Source organism: Bos indicus x Bos taurus, chromosome 24, assembly GCF_003369695.1.
Source record: "Bos indicus x Bos taurus breed Angus x Brahman F1 hybrid chromosome 24, Bos_hybrid_MaternalHap_v2.0, whole genome shotgun sequence".
In the NCBI taxonomy this organism is placed as follows: Eukaryota; Metazoa; Chordata; class Mammalia; order Artiodactyla; family Bovidae; genus Bos; species Bos indicus x Bos taurus.
The window spans coordinates 29725609-29742576 of NC_040099.1; positions in this window are offsets into that span (position 1 = coordinate 29725609).

The window sequence follows — 16968 nt, forward strand, 5'->3', positions numbered from 1 at the left end:
CCCCAAACCAATCACATAGAATGCTCAGTTTCTAGTTAGCCAACCTCTAGCTTCCCCATGCCAGCAGCCTCTAACCAAAACATAACCTGAAACCTTCCCTTTTTTCACTCTATTAATTTATCACTTCTCTCCCTGCCTTTGAGTCTCTGCCAAATGCAAGTGATCATGATTGACTCCTTTGCTATAACAAGTTCAGAATAAATAGTTTTTGTTTGTCCTCATTCAATAGTTTATCCCCATATGTCCCCACTTTTATCTTCCTAGAATCAGTGTCAAAAACTTAATTTCAAGTTACTTTCATACATAATTCTAGCTTATGTCGTGGAACTGTATAGCATCTCTCAATTTAATAAAGATTCAGTTAAAATTCAACAAGTTGTGGAGCTGATCTATATCTTCATCAGAGATTTTTTTTTTTTTAACTTTCTGTGTAATATTCTCTACATATTTTGTTAGATACGTAGGTAGGCATTTCAACATTTGGTGATATTGCATAGAATTGTTGTTCAGTTGCTCAGTTATGTCCATCTTGTTGTGACCCCATGGACTGCAACACGCCAGGCTTCCTGTCCTTCACTATCTCCCAGAGTTTCCTCAAACCCATGTCCATTGAGTTGGTGATGCCATCCAACCATCTCATCCTCTGTCTTCCCCTTCTCCTCCCACCTTCAATCTTTTCCAGCATCAGGGTCTTTTCCAGTGAGTCAGTTCTTCACATCAGGTGGTCAACGTATTGGTGCTTCAACTTCAACATCAGGCCTTCCAATGAATTTTCAGGACCGATTTCCTTTAGGGTGGACTGGTTGGATTTCCTTGCAGTCCAAGGGACTCTCAAGAGTCTTCTCCAACACCACAGTTCAAAAGCATCAATTCTTCGGTGCTCAGCCTTCTTTATGGCCCAACTCTTACATCCATTACATTACATAGAGTACTGTTCATTAAATTTACATTCCTAATTGTTCATAACTAGTATTTAGAAACAGAGAAGGCAATGGCACCCCACTCCAGTACTCTTGCTTGGAAAATCCCATGGACAGAGGAGCCTGTTAGGCTGCAATCCATGGGGTTGCTAAGAGTCGGACACGACTGAGCGACTTCACTTTCACTTTTCACTTTCATGCATTGGAGAAGGAAATGGCAGCCCACTCCAGTGTTCTTGCCTGGAGAATCCCAGGGACGGGGGAGCCTGGTAGGCTGCCGTCTATGGGGTCTCACAGAGTCGGATACGACTGAAGTGACTTAGCATCGCATAGCATAGTATTTAGAAATATAATTGATTTTTGTGTATTTACTAATGTCCTATGACCTTTCTAAACTCATTAAGTATTAACTCAAGAGAAGTGAAAGCATATTCACACAAAAACCTGTATATGAATGTTTTAGCAGATTTGTTCATAATGCCCAAACCTGAAAACAACTCAATTCCCTTCACCTTGTGAATGAACAAAAAGTCATGATGCAACCATATGATGAAATACTACTCAGCAATAAAATAAACAAGCATTCCATAATGTAGATGAATCTCATGTGTATTATGCTAATTGAAAGAAACCAGACTCAAGAGGCTTCAAATACATGATTTCATTTATGTGACACTCTAGAAAAGGCAAAACTATAGGTAAGGGGAATACAGTGGTTGCCGTGGGTTATTGGCTGGAAGGAGATTGACTGCAAGGAGCAGCCAGAGGACATATTTTGGAACTGATGAAATCATTCCGTAGCTTGATCAAGTTGTGATATGTAACTGTATGCATTTGTCAATTCTTGTAGAATTTTTCAACCAAAAGTGAATTTTAGTGTATTAAATTTAAAAAATCAATTAGAAGTGTATTTTTTCCATAAGCTATTCATAGGAATGTAGGACAAAGAAAAAGGGAAATGATTTCACTACACCAGGTTCTGCTCTTGATTAACTTAAATCATTTGGTCTAGATGTCATGTTTAAAGTGAGACGTTTCAAGTTAGAGTGTCCCAGGTGTTGAAGGTGGTCCCCATTTTCTGTTTCTTATGGAACAGTTTTTAATAGCCAACTTTGGGTAAAAGCAAGGATCTTTTCTGAGATATAGAGTTCTCTATCACTAACAATAATCAATAACTCAGTCTGAACAAAACCACTCTGTGGAAATTCTGAGGAAAAGAGACTTGAAGACCTTCAAACCCTGGGGTTCCAATATTCTATGAAAATAGGATAAGTAGGTTATAAAGATATATGTGAGATATGTAAAGGAAATATTAAAAAAAGAGAGTGGTTGACTTTCCTGGGCCATTGGAAATAGTTTATTCATGTTTTAAAACTATTTTCTTTGTATAAAACATTTTAAAATCTAAGTCACTAAACTTTTTTGATGTTTTTAAATTTGCATGTGTCTGCTTCATGTATTGTTATATCTGTAATATTAATTAGTATTAACATCCCTTGCTACTCAATATGGATATTATTGAATTTAGTTTTAATTATTAAATAATTAGTATTTAATAATTATTGTTTAATATTTATTATTTATTTAATAATTATTACTTATTAAAACTAAATTCAATAGTTTCCTGTTTCTGTACAGGGGAAAAACACTCCATTTAAAAGATGAAACTTAAGTCTTTGTGGCAATTTAACCATTCAGCTCAAAATAGTCAGTTGACCACTTAACATATCTTCCTCTCTTGACATATACAAATGAATAGGTAAACAAAGCCTGTATTTCTCATTATTCTTTACTTATTATTTTTTTTATTTTTATACAAGTTATAAAAGTTACTTTCCAATTAAAGTTATTACAAAATATTGTCTATATGCCTCATGGTGTACAATACATTCTTCTATGTTAGATCCAATAGTTTGTGCCTCCCTCCCCCACCCCCATAGTGCTCCCACCCTGGTAATCGCTAAGTTGCTGTCTATATTTGTGAGTCTGGTTCTTTTTTGTTATATTCAGTAGTTAGTTGTATAATGTTTTTTAGATTCCACATGTAAATCGTATTATACAGAATTTGTCTTTCTCTGCATGACTTACATCACTTAGCATAATGTCCTTCAAGTTCATCCACATTGGTGTAAATGGCATAATTTCATTATTTTATATGACTAACATTCCATTGTGTGCTTGTGTGTGTGTGTATATATATATATATATATATATATGTATATACACCACATCTTCTTTATCCATTCATCTGCTGATGGACACTTAGGTTGCTTTCATGTCATGGCAATTGTAAATAATGCTGCTATGAACATTGAAGTGAATATAACTTTTTGAACTAGTGTTCTTTACTTCTTATTATGGGTCAATGGGCCTATAAAAATCTATAAGAATAAAATAAATGAATAATCATTAGTGTTTTAGGGACATGGAAATAAATTAACTTGTGGATAGAAGGTATTTTTAAGGGAGGTAGGCAGAAATACCTATAATCCTAAAGAATTTCTTCCCATTGCCTTTTATCTTATATGTGGGAACTATGCTAATTGGGACTGGGTTTGGCAGAGGTAAATGGAGACAAGTTATCCAAAACATTCTTTAAGAAAAAGCAAGATTTACATTAGATTCAGAATTCATTATGTTCTCTACATATGTCTCTCTGTTAGTGAACATTGGTACATACACTCTTAGATGTACTTATTTTCCACTATGTTTCTCTGTGAACATCATATGTGTAGACCTTATATGACTAATTATGATGCAATGTATGCTTTTCTCCAGATCACCACAACCTTGAATATGTCAAATATCAATTTTAAATATATGTAAAGGTTTTCTTAATTACAGACTTTAATGCATTCTACGGGCTTCCCTGGTAGCTCAGAAGTTAAAGCTTCTGCCTCCAATGCAGGAAACCTGGGTTCGATTCCTGGGTCAGGAAGATACCCTGGAGAAGGAAATGGCTACCCACTCCAGTATTCTTGCCTGGAGAATCCCTTGGACAGAGGACCCTGACGGGCTACAGTCCACGGGGTCGCAATATAGCTTTGTGAGTTGAGTTATTTTTGTAAGTTAGATATTCTGACTCTTTTGTTGACTATGATGGCTACTCCATATCTTCTAAAGGATTCCAGCCCACAGTAGTAGATATAATGGTCATTTGAGTGAAATTCACCCATTCCAGTCCATTTTAGTTAGCTGATTCCTAGAATACTGACATTTGCTCTTGCCATCTCCTCTTTGACCACTTCCAATTAGCCTTGATTCACTGACCTAACATTCCAGGTTCCTATGCAATATTGCTCTTTACAGCATCGGTCTTTACTTCCATCACCAGTCACATCCACAACTGAGGGTTGTTTTTGCTTTGGCTCCATCCTTTAATTCTTTCTGGAGTTATTTCTCCACTGATCTCCAGTAGCATATTGGGCACCTACAGACCTGGGGAGTTCATCTTTCAGTGTCCTATATTTTTGCCTTTTCATACTGTTCATGGGGTTCTCAAGGCAAGAATACTGAAGTGGTTTGCCATTCCCTTCTCCAGTGGACCACATTGTGTCAGACCTCTCCACCATGACCCATCCATCTTGGGTGGCCCCAGACGGCATGGCTTAGTTTTATTCAGTTAGACAAGGCTGTGGTCCGTGTGATCAGACTGGCTAGTTTTCTGTGACTGTGGTTTCAGTCTGTCTTCCCTATGATGCCCTCTCTCAGCATCTACCATCTTACTTGGGTTTCTTCTACCTTGGACATGGGATGTCTCTTCACGGCTGCTCCAGCAAAGCACAGCTGCTGCTCCTTACCTTGGACATGGGGTATCGCCTCCCAGCTCCTGCTCCTGACTGTGGACGTGGGGTATCTCCTCTCAGCCAACCAAGTCTATCTCCTGACCAATAATGCTGAAGAAGCTGAACTTCAACAGTTCTATGAAGACCTACAAGACCTTTTAGAACACCCCAAAAAAGATGTTCCTTGCATTATGGGGGACTGGAGTGCAAACATAGGAAGTCAAGAAACACCTGGAGTAACAGGCAAATTTGGCCTTGGAGTACAGAATGAAGCAGGGCAAAGACTAATAGACTTTTGCCAAGAGAATGCACTGGTCATAGCAAACACCCTCTTCCAACAACACAAGAGAAGACTCTACATATGGACATCACCAGATGGCCAACACCGAAATCAGATTGATTATATTCTTTGCAGCCAAAGATGGAGAAGCTCTATACAGTCAGCAAAAACAAGACCTGGAGTTGACTGTGGCTCAGATCATGAACTCCTTATTGCCAAAGTCAGATTTAAATTGAAGAAAGTGGGGAAAACCATTAGACCATTCAGGTATGACCTAAATCAAATCTCTTATGATTATACAGTGGAAATGAGAAACAGATTTAAGGGACTAGATCTGATAGAGTGCCTGATGAACTATGGACAGAGGTTTGTGACATTGTACAGGAGATAGGGATCAAGACCATCCCCATGGATGGTTCTCAAGGCAATAATACTGAAGGGTGGCGGCCGACAGGAGCAACCCCACGTCCAAGGAGTGGTGGCTGCTTGGGTGCAGGAGGGCCGAGAGGAGCTACTCCATGTTCAAGGTCAGGAGGGGTGGCCAGTGAGGAGATACCCATCATCCAAGATAAGGAGCAGTGGCTGCGCTTTGCTGGAGCAGCTTTGCTGGAGCACGTCCAAAGTAGGAGAAACCCAAGTAAGACGGTAGGTGTTGTGAGAGGGCATCAGAGGGCAGACACACTGAAACCACAATCACAGAAAACTAGTCAATCTAATCACATGGACCACAGCCTTGTCTAACTCAATGAAACTAAGCCATGCCGTGTGGGGCCCCCCAAGATGGGTGGGTCATGGTGGAGAGGTCTGACAGAATGTGGTCCACTGGAGAAGGGAATGGCCAAACACTTCAGTATTCTTGCCTTGAGAACCCCATGAACAGTATGAAATGCCTTAGCTTTGCTGAAATGGATCTGAAAGGTCATAGGCAATAAGACGATCCACCATGGCAGCGGCACAGATAATAGTTCATGTGTGCAAAGCAGTCCCTTGCTGTGCAAGATTAGAGCATGCAATCAAAACACACTTTAGTTGAATCTTTAACAGCACAAAAATCTCAAAGGGGTCTAGGCTACAGATTTAATAGCCCAGTTGGAGTTATGCAAGCTTGACTATCACCACTCAGAGGAAAATGGATTTCCTATCTCTCTAATTATTCTACTGGATAGCTCAGAGTGGGCTCTGTGATTCATAAAATATTTAACATCACTGAGGTAGTAGACTAGTGTCTCCCAAATATTCTTGTCTACCTAGGACTTCAGAATATGACCTTGAATTGAAGTAGGGTCTTTTCAGATGTGATTAAGTTATGGCTAGAAATGAACTCCTATTGAATTATGCTGCTAAGTCGCTTCAGTCGTGTCCAACTCTGTGCAACCCCACAGATGGCAGCCCACCAGGCTCCCCCGTCCCTGGGATTCTCCAGGCAAGAACACTGGAGTGGGTTGCCATTTCTTTCTCCAATGCATGAAAGTGAAAATGAAAGTGAAGTCGATCAGTCGTGTCCGACTCTAGGACCCCATGGACTGCAGCCCACTAGGCTCCTCCGTCCATGGGATTTTCCAGGCAAGAGTACTGGACTGGGGTGCCATTGCCTTCTCCATTGAATTATAGTGGCCCCTTAATCCAGTGAAATTTCTTTGGCTGAAATGGACACATACAAAAAATAAGGTCATTGAAAAAAGAAGAAGGCCATTTGAAGCCAGAGATAGGCATACATTGAGGGAATGCACAAGCCAAGGAATGCCTGGGGCCAACAGAAGCTGGATGAGGTTAAAACAGCCTCCTCCCTTGAGCCCCAAAAGGGAGTGCAGAGCTATGGATACCTTCACTGATTTTCACCTCCAGAATTGTGAGAGAATAAATCTCCATTGTTTTAAGACATCCCTTTAGTGATAATTTGTTAACAGAAATCCTAGTTAACTAATACAACCTTGTAAGAAAAATTGGAAATCTATTTGGATTCATTTTCATCACTGTGCATATATCTTTAATTTTTCAATATTTTTATTATCCTGTAGGTATCTTTTTATATTGAATATCCAGATGTCATACTGTGTAAGCAGTTTGCACATTGTTTCCATCATTATTTTACCAAAAGACTATTTTAAATTACCTTGAATTTCCTTCAACAAATTGCTTTAATTTATAATTGGCCAAAATGACCCAACTTAGTTTTAAGGTAGAATAATCAAGATAAGTGGATGAATCAGTGTTTCATAATGAGTAGAATACTCCCTATGAGAAAGGTCTTTTTTTTTTTTTTTTTTGTACTTTTCATTCCTAGACTGGGTTGAAAGATTTTATTTATTTAACATAAAACATATGAACATAAACATGTTATTTTCTAAATGTCTTTCCCTTCACATTTAGCTTCTTTTTGGTAACTTGCTGATGTGTGCTTATGCTTAGTTGTTCAGTTGTGTCTGACTCTTTGTGACCGTCAGGCTTCTCTGTCCCTGGGATTTCCCAGGCAAGAATACTGGAGTGGATTGCCATTTCCTTCTCCACAGGATCTTCCCAACCCAGGGATGAACTAGTATCTCCAGTGTCTCCTACATTGCAGGCAGATTCTTTACATGCTGAGCCATCAGGAAAGCACAACATGCTGATGGATGCTATCTATTGGATCCTTTAAATTATGATGTTATACTTGTCTGATTAAATCTTGATTCAGCAGTTTTGCTACTTTTTTTTCAAGGATGTTTTTACTATCATTCTTCAGAATAAGGAAGATCCCCTAAAGGAGGGAATGAAAACCCACTCCAGTATTTTTGCTGCCTAATTCCCATAGACAGAGGAGCCTGTGGGCTACAGTCCATAGGGTACCAAAGAGTCAGACATGACTGAAGCAATTGAACATGCACAAACAAGTAAGAATAGAAAAGCTCTCAATGTGAGAAAACTATACAAGTACTTAAGTTGCATGAAAACTTTTGAAAACGGAAGATCATTGTAACCAACTCAGGTTTTCCATGGAGAAACTGAGGCCCATGAAGATTGACCTTTATTGTTCTAAATTCTCTCAGTATAAAAGTGCACAAAAATTTTTAAATCTACTCATGGGGGTCCACAGACAGACCTTGAAACTCAAGGTTTAGTTCTTAAAAACATACAAAGGACCCAGAAAAGTATATCCTTTCATTTGACATCTCTAGCTCTAGGAGTAAAAAATTAAAACTAAATAGCCCAGAAGAGTTTCTTCTGAACCAAATTTGAAAGTCAGTTCGGTTGCCAATAAAGAGATTAAATCACTGTGGTAGTTTCTGGTAATAAACAGTCGAAAGACAGTTGGTTATAAAAAGATTTTTAAAGCAGAAACTTGGAGGATGATGATTTCAAGCAACGTTTCTTTTGTCTGGGTGAGATGGAATGGTCATGGTTTATGGGTTCACTGTGGTCAGTCATTTAGAATGAATTCTTCTGACTTTATCGCTTCTCTGATTGCTGATTGTTGTTACTGTTTGCACTGCAGTTTCTTTACTCCAACAAGTAAGATGTCATTTCCTTCTTTATTTGTGCTGGCATGGACATTTTGGAGTGGAATGTCATCGTGGCATGTAGTCACTGCTGCCTAACAGAGATGTCTGGCATTTATAAAGCCTTTCTCATATTCAGGGTTACATATCCAAATTGTGCACCATCTGGGTTAATACAAACAAAGTTGTAATAAATCATTCATCCAATTTTATATAAGTTTATATGAATTCTTTTTTTTTTTTTTTACTTGCCACATGGATGTTCCCCAACAGATCTATGGCCCTATAAATCTAAGGAAGTTTATTTGCTAATAATCCCATGATTATAGCTTCGTTTGTTAGTTGCTTTATGCCTCATGTAAAAATGTCACTTTTTTATTGTTGGCAAGAGAGCCTTGATTCAAAACCATTTAATACGGTTGCCTTTTGTGCAGATGGGTTTCATCCATCTACTGAGCTTCATCAGGTCTAAACTCTAGGGCAATAGCATTTTGACAGTATGCCCACTGATAAAAAGCTTAATGTGTTAGGTGTGTTTATCTTTATCCATGTGATATGTACATATTCCTATTTCCTTCCTCTTAAAATAGGTTGAAAAACTTGAAAGGAAAGGATTTATTTTTAACTTCCCCAAATACTTTTCAAGAGAAAGCCAATAGCAACACTTCCTATACAAAGGGAGTAAACAAGAAAAGACAGTGGAGGCTTAGAGAAAAGCAGTAGCAAGTCACTTCCAACTCTGCTGAATTGGGAAGGAATTAACATGAGCCTTCTGCTTTCCCTTTCTCTTTTAACCACAATGAGTTCACCAAAAGTCCCTCCTCACACCATTCAGGATCCCTGAATCCTGAGTTTGAAAAGATTGGAAGTAAATGATGCTGAAAGACAAAAAGAACAATGGCACCTTGACACGGGATTCTTCCTGGGTGTTTTCCCTATTCTTATCATGCTTGGAGAAATTGCTTGTTAAATACCAGTCTTCCCTACTGGACTATAAACTTTTGGGTTTTGGAACAGGGTGTGTGGAACACATGAAACAAAAACAACAAAAGCTATTTAACTGAAGTTAAAAAGGATGAATTCATTATTAAAGGAAATGGGAATCTCAGGAAACACAATTGCAAGCTGTTCCTTATAGCAATCTCAAAGTTCTCATTCATGTACACAGTCTTTCTTCTCTTCCCACCCATACAATGTCTCATCCTTGTTTCATAATGCAGTGTCTGTGTCTTGACTTACAAATATCATTACACTCATTTATAGATGTCAAAGGTCAGAAGACAGCTGTTGAAATTAGAACCTAAATGTTTTTGAATTTCAGCTCTTTGTTCCTATTTGGACTCTGTGGTGTTCTTCAAACTGTGATGGGCAATGCTTTACGAATTGCTAATAGCCAAGAGTTAATTCTTGTTAAGTTAACTGCAAAGAAATAGATGAAAACAACAAAATAGGGAAGACTAGAGATCTTTTCAAGAAAGTTAGAGCTACCAAGGGAACATTTCATGGAAAAATGGGCACAATAAAGGACAGAAACAGTATGGACCTAACAGAAGCAGAAGATAATAAGAACAGGTGACAGGAATACAAAGATCTATACAAAAAAGGTCTTCATGACCCAGATGATCACAATGGTGTGATCACTGACCTAGAGCCAGACATCCTGGAATGTGATGTCAAGTGGGCCTTGGGAAGCATCACTACGAACAAAGCTAGTGGAGGTGATGGAATTCCAGTTGAGCTATTTCAAATCCTAAAAGATGATGCTGTGAAAGTGCTGCACTCAATATGCCAGCAAATTTGGAAAACTCAGCAGTGGCCACAGGACTGGAAAAGGTCAGTTTTCATTCCAATCCCAAAGAAAGGCAATGCCAAAGAATGTTCAAACTACTGCACAATTGCACTCATCTCACACACTAGCAAAGTAATAATAACAATTCTCCAAGCCAGGCTTCAATAGTACGTGAACTGAGAACTTCCAGATGTTCAAGCTGGATTTAGAAAAGGCACAGGAACCAGAGATAAAATTGTATCATTGAAAAAGCAAGAGAATGCCAGAAAAAAATGTCTACTTCTACTTTATTGACTATGCCAAAGCCTTTGACTGTGTGGATCATAACACACTGTTGGAAATTCATCGAGAGATGGGGATACCAGACCACCTCACCTGCCTCCTGAGAAATATTTATGTAAGTCAAGAAGCAACAGTTAGAATCAGACATGGAACAACAGACTGGTCCCAAATTGGGAAAGGAGTACGTCAAGGCTATATATTGTTACCCTGTTTATTTAACTTATATACAGAGTGCATCATGTGAAATGCCGGGCTGGGTGAAGCACAAGCTGAAATCAAGATTGCCAGGAGAAATATCAATAACCTCAGATATGCAGATGACACCACCCTTATGGCAGATAGTGAAGAGGAACTAAAGAGCATCTTGATGAAAGTGAAAGAGAAGAGTGAAAAAGCTGACTTAAAACTCAACATTCAAAAAATAAGATCATGGCATCTGGTCCCATCACTTCATGGCAAATAGATGGGGAAACAATGGAAACAGTAACAGACTTTGTTTTCCTGGGCTCCAAAGTCACTGCAGATGGTGACTGTAGCCATGAAATTAAAAGACGCTTGCTCCTTGGAAGAAAAGCTATGACCAAACTAGACAGAATATTAAAAAACAGAGATGAGACTTTGCCGACAAAGGTCCATCTTCAAAGCTATGGTTTTTCCAGTAGTCATGTATGAATGTGAGAGTTGGACTATAAAGAAAGCTGAGCACCAGTGAACTGATGCTTTTGAACTAGGTATTGGAGAAGACTCTTGAGAGTTCCTTGGACTGCAAGGAGATCCAACCTGTAAATCCTAAAGGAAATCAGTCCTGAATATTCATCAGATGGACTGATGCTAAAGCTGAAACTTCAATACTGTAGCCACCTGATGCAAAGAATTGACTCATTGGAAAAGAACCTGATGCTGGGAAAGATTGAAGGCAGGAGGAGAAGGGGACGACAGGGAATGAGATGGTTGGATGGCATCACCAACTCTATAGACATGAGTTCGAGCAAGCTCCAGGAGTTGATGATGGACATGGAAGCCTGGCTTGCTGCAGTTCACAAAGAGTCAGACACCACTAAGTGACTGAACTGAACTGAACTGAAGAGTTAACTGTGGCAAATTAAAGAACAGTATATGTGAATGCTGATAATATTGGTTGGAATTTCAGTTCTGCTGTGTACTCTTCAGCTGCTCAAGGGGTGAATTTCTAAACCCCAATAAGATTCAGTTTTCTCCTCTGTGAAATTATGGTAAATAGCACCTACCTTTTATATCTAGAATGTTAACATCATTGAAAAATATATATAGTGTGTGTGTGTGCATATATATATATATATATATATATATATATATATAATAGAGAGAGTATATATACATCAAAATAGAGAGAGAGAGAGAGATTGTGTGTGTGTGTGAAGAGCTTCCCAGGTGGTGCTAGTGGTAAAGAATGCACCTGCCAATGCAGGAGACTCAGGAAATGCATCTTCAATCCCAGGATCAGAAGATCCCCTGGAGGAGGGCATAGCAACTTACTCCAATATTTTTGTCTGGAGAATCCCATGGACAGAGGAGCCTGGCGGGCCACAGTCCATAGGGTCACAAAGAGTCGACAAACTGAAACAACTTAGCATCCACACACACATGTATATTTAGTCAGTTCATTTCAGTTGCTCAGTCGTGTCCGACTCTTTGCATCTCCATTGACTGCAGCACACCAGGCTTCCCTGTCCATAACCAACTTCTGAGCCTGCTCAAACTCATGTCCATCCAGTCGGTGATGCTACCCAACCACCTCATCCTCTGCTGCCCTCTTCTCCTCTTGTCTTCAATCTTTCCCAGCATCAGGGTCTTTTCCAGTGAGTCAGTTCTTTGCATCAGGTGGCCAAAGCATTGGAGCTCCAGCTTCAGCATCAGTCCATCCAATAAATATTCAGAGCTGATTTCCTTTAGGATTGACGGGTTGGATCTCCCTGCAGTCCAAGGGACTCTAAAGAGTCTTCTCCAATACCACAGTTCAAAAGCATCAATTCTTTGGCACTCAGCTTTCTTTATGCTCCAACTGTCACATCCATACGTGACTATTGGTTTTTCCATATCTTTGAAGACTGACCTTTGTTGGCCAAGTAACGTCTCTGCTTTTTAACATGCTGTCTAATTTGGTCATAGCTTTTCTTCCAAGGAGCAAGTGTCTTTTAATTTCGTGGCTACAGTCAACATCTGAAGTGATTTTGGAGCCCAAGAAAACAAATCTGTCACTGTTTCCATTGTTTCCTCATCTATTTGCCATGAAGTGATGGGACCAGATGCCATGATCTTAATTTTTTGAATGTTAAGTTTTAAGTCAACTTTTTCACTCTCCTCTTTCACTTTCATCAAGAGGCTTCTCAGTTCCTCTTCACTTTCTGCCATAAGGGTGGTGTCATCTGCATATCTGAGGTTATTGATATTTCTCCCAGCAGTTTAAATTTCAGCTTTTGCTTCATCCAGTCCAGCATTTTGCATGATGCACTCTGCATATAAGTTAAATAAGCAGGGTGATAATATACAGCCTTGATGTACTCCTTTCCCAATTTGGAACCATTCTTTTGTTCCATATCCGGTTTTAACTGTTGCTTTTTGACCTGCATACAGATTTCTCAGGAGGCAGGTAAGATGGTCTGGTATTCTCTTCTCTTGAAGGATTTTATACATTTTGTTGTGATCCATGCAGTCAAAGCCTTTGGCGTAGTCAATAAAACAGAAGTAGGTGTTTTTCTGGAATTCTCTTGCTTTTTTGATGATCCGGTGGATGTTGGCAATTTTATCTCTGGTTCCTGTGCCTTTTCTAAATCCAGCTTGGACATCTGGAAGTTCTCAGTTCACATACTGTTGAAGCCTTGCCTGGAGAATTTTGTGAATTACTTTGCTAGCATGAGAGATGAATGAAATTGTGCAGTAGTGTGAACATTCTTTGGCATTGACTTTCTTTGGGATTGAAATGAAAACTGCCCTTTTCCAGTCCTGTGGCCACTGTTGAGTTTTGCAAATTTGCTAGCAAATTGAGTGAAGCACTTTAACATCAACACTTAGGACTTGAAATAGCTCAGCAGGAATTCCATCACTTCCACTAGCTTTGTTGTAGTGATCTTGCTAAGGCCCACTTGACTTTGGACTCCAGGATGTCTGGCTGTAGCTGAATGATTAAGATCTTTTAATAACTTAAAAATGTGTCATTAAGATCTTTTTTTTATAGCTCTTCCATGTATTCTTGCCACCTTTTCTTAATGTCTTCTGCTTCTGTAGGTCCATACCATTTTTATCCTTTATTGTGCCCATCTTTGCAAGAAATTTTCCCTTAGTATATGTAATTTTCCAGAAGAGATCTCTAGTCTTTCCCATTCTATTGTTTTCCTCTATTTCTTTGCACTGATCACTGAGGAAGGCTTTCTTATCTCTCCTTGCTATTCTTTGTAACTCTGCATTCATATGGCGATAGTTTTCATCCTGTGCCTGGTGTTCTCATAAGAGACACACAGACACATAAAGGAAGAAGGCCCTGTGAAGATGGAAACAAATTTTAGAGTGATGTGTCCATAAGCCAAGGAATGCTAGGGGTTATTGGCAGCTACCTAAAGCTAGAAAATGGCAGTGAAGGATTCTTCCCAATGACCTTCAGAGAGAGTGTAGCCCCACTGAACCTTAATTTCACACTTGCAGACTTCAGAACTGTGAGAATAAGTTTCTTTTGTTCTAAGCTATCCAGTTTCTGTTGTTTTAAGCTCCCCAGTTTATGGTATTTTTTATGAAGCCCTAGGAAATCCATGCAGAGAGTTTAAGGATTTTTTTTTTTTTTTTTAATGATAGTTTACTGATGAACAAGCCCTACTCCTCTATTTGGACCAACTGTACAAGGTGGGTGATTTTCCTTAGATTTTTTCTTTTGCTTCCTGTCAGGCTTAAATTTTCCATAGTCGAGCAGTGAATCCTAATTTTGCATGCAAATTAAAGTCAGTTGCCCAAACATGATAGTGCAGTTTTCCAAAGTATTTAATCTACTTAGCTCCTTGATTTGCTTACTCTCAAAGCATCTGAGTTTTTCTTGTGTAAGTAAAATGATGTATTTACACACAACTTTCTGTGTGTGCATATATTCATGCATATTGTAACCAAGAAGAAAATTTACTCTTTTTTTCAGATTCAACACTTCCTAATGAATGAGAGTTTCCAATAAAGTCCCTGTCATCAGTTAAACAGCCATTATATAGAGAAGAACTAACTTCAGCAAAACTTTATTGATGTGCATTGTTTAAGAACATTATCTGTTGCCTAAATGCCACAATGTAGTTCATGACTTATTGTTGTTGTTGCATTTCTTTTTATTCCAGCTCTATTGAGATGTAATTGACATGTAATGTCATGTAGGTTTAAGGTGTACAGTGAAATGATTTGATATATGTATATATGCAAATGATTACAGTAAGGTTAGTTAACACATCTATCACCTCACATAGTTACAATTCGTTTGTGTGTGTGGTGAGAACTTTAAGATATACATACACTCTTAACAGCTTTGAAATGTACAAATACAGTGTTGTTAATGGTATCACTGTGTTATATATTTCATCTTAAAACTGGAGTGTGTAAACTTTGTCCACCTTCATCCATTTCTCCTCCTACCTTCTCCTCCCACCCAAGGTAAATACTAATTTGCTCTCTGTTTCTGTGAGTTCAGTTGTTTTAGATTTCACATATAAGTGAGATCATATGGTACTTGTTCTTCTCTGTCTGACTTATCTCAGCTACCTAATGTCCTTAAGGTCCATTCACATTGTCATAAATGACAAGATTTTCTTCCTTTTTATGGTTGAATAATATTGCACTATACATACAACAATTTCTAGGTCCATTCATCTGTTGATGGACATTTAGGTTGCTTCCATGTCTTGGCTATTGTATATAATGCTGCAGTGAATATTGAGGTGCCTATATATTTTTGAACTGTGATTTCCTCCAGATATGTGCCAAAGAGTGAGATTGCTGGATCATAAGGTAGCTCAATTTTTAGTTTTTTAAGGAACTGCCGTACTATTCTCCACATTGGCTATACCACTTTACATCCCCACAAACAGTGTAGGAGTGTTCCCTTTTCTCCACAGCCTCTCCAGCATTTATTGTTTGTAGACTTTAATGATAACCATTCTGATTGGTGTGAGGTAATACCTCACTGTAGTTTTGATTTGCATTTTTCTAATAATTAGCAAGTTTTAACTATTTTTCATGTGCTTTTTGGCCATCTATATGACTTCGTTGAAGAAATGTCTATCTAGATCATCTGTCCATTTTTTGATTGGGTGTTGAAGTCCTTTAATGGACTGGAATGTGGTGGTCCAGAGTCGACCAATAAGAAAGTAAAGAAGAGAGAAAGAGGCTGATATTCTTTGGTTTACGCAGAAAGCCAATAAAGCCCTTGCACGGGGCTTGCTCTGTTCACGAAGGCCTCAGGCGCCCTCTCGATGAAATGAAGGCGCAGAGCGCCTTCTCGAGAGGGTCTTAGAAGCCCGGGCAGGAAAGTGAACTCAGAGAGCCTCTGCACTCCAGGGGATCAGCCTGAAAAAGAGAGAGAGAGAGAGAGAGCAAGAGAAAGACATGGGGACCAAAGCTGTGATGGAGCAAAGGTGTTTTAATCAACATGGTGTGGGCATATATACTATAGTTATTCTCAGCAAATAAAATTCCAAACTTACAAAACATAGGCAATCCATATTAAAGAGAGAGAGAGAGTTGTAAATAATCACTTTTACCATATGGTTCATAAAAAGGAAGAGGGTACTTATCACCATATAGAAAAACTAACGAAGGAAATGCCTGGATTCCTCAGTCCCCAGGAGAGGCTTGCCTCTCCTCTTAATTCCTGAATAGTCAGGAATTAATAAGGAACAGAGAATTCCTGACAGATCCAAAACAGCACACAGGAAGTCTTCTGTTAAATGCTTCCTGACAATTGAGTTGTTTGCTTTTTTTTATATTGATCTGCATGAGCTGTTTGCATATTTTGGAGATTAATCCTTTGTCAGTTGCATCATTTACAAATATTCTCTTCCATTCTGTGGATTGTCTTTTCATTTTGTTTATGGTTTACTTTGCTGTGGAAAAAGCTTTTAAGTTTAATTAGGTCCTATTTGTTCATTTGTTTTTGTTTCCTTTGCTTTAGGAGACAGATCTAAAAAATATTGCTGTAACTTACATCAAAGAGTATTCTGCATGTGCTTTCCTCTAGAAGTTTTATAGTATCCAGTCTTACATTTAGGTCTTAAATCTATTTTGAGTTTATTTTTGTGTATAGTGTTGGAGAATGCTCTAATTTCATTCTTTTACAAGTAACTGTCCAGCTTTCCCAGCACCACTTATTGAAGAGACTATTTCTCCACTGTACATTCTTGCCTACTTTGTTGTAGGTTAATTGACTATAGGTGCA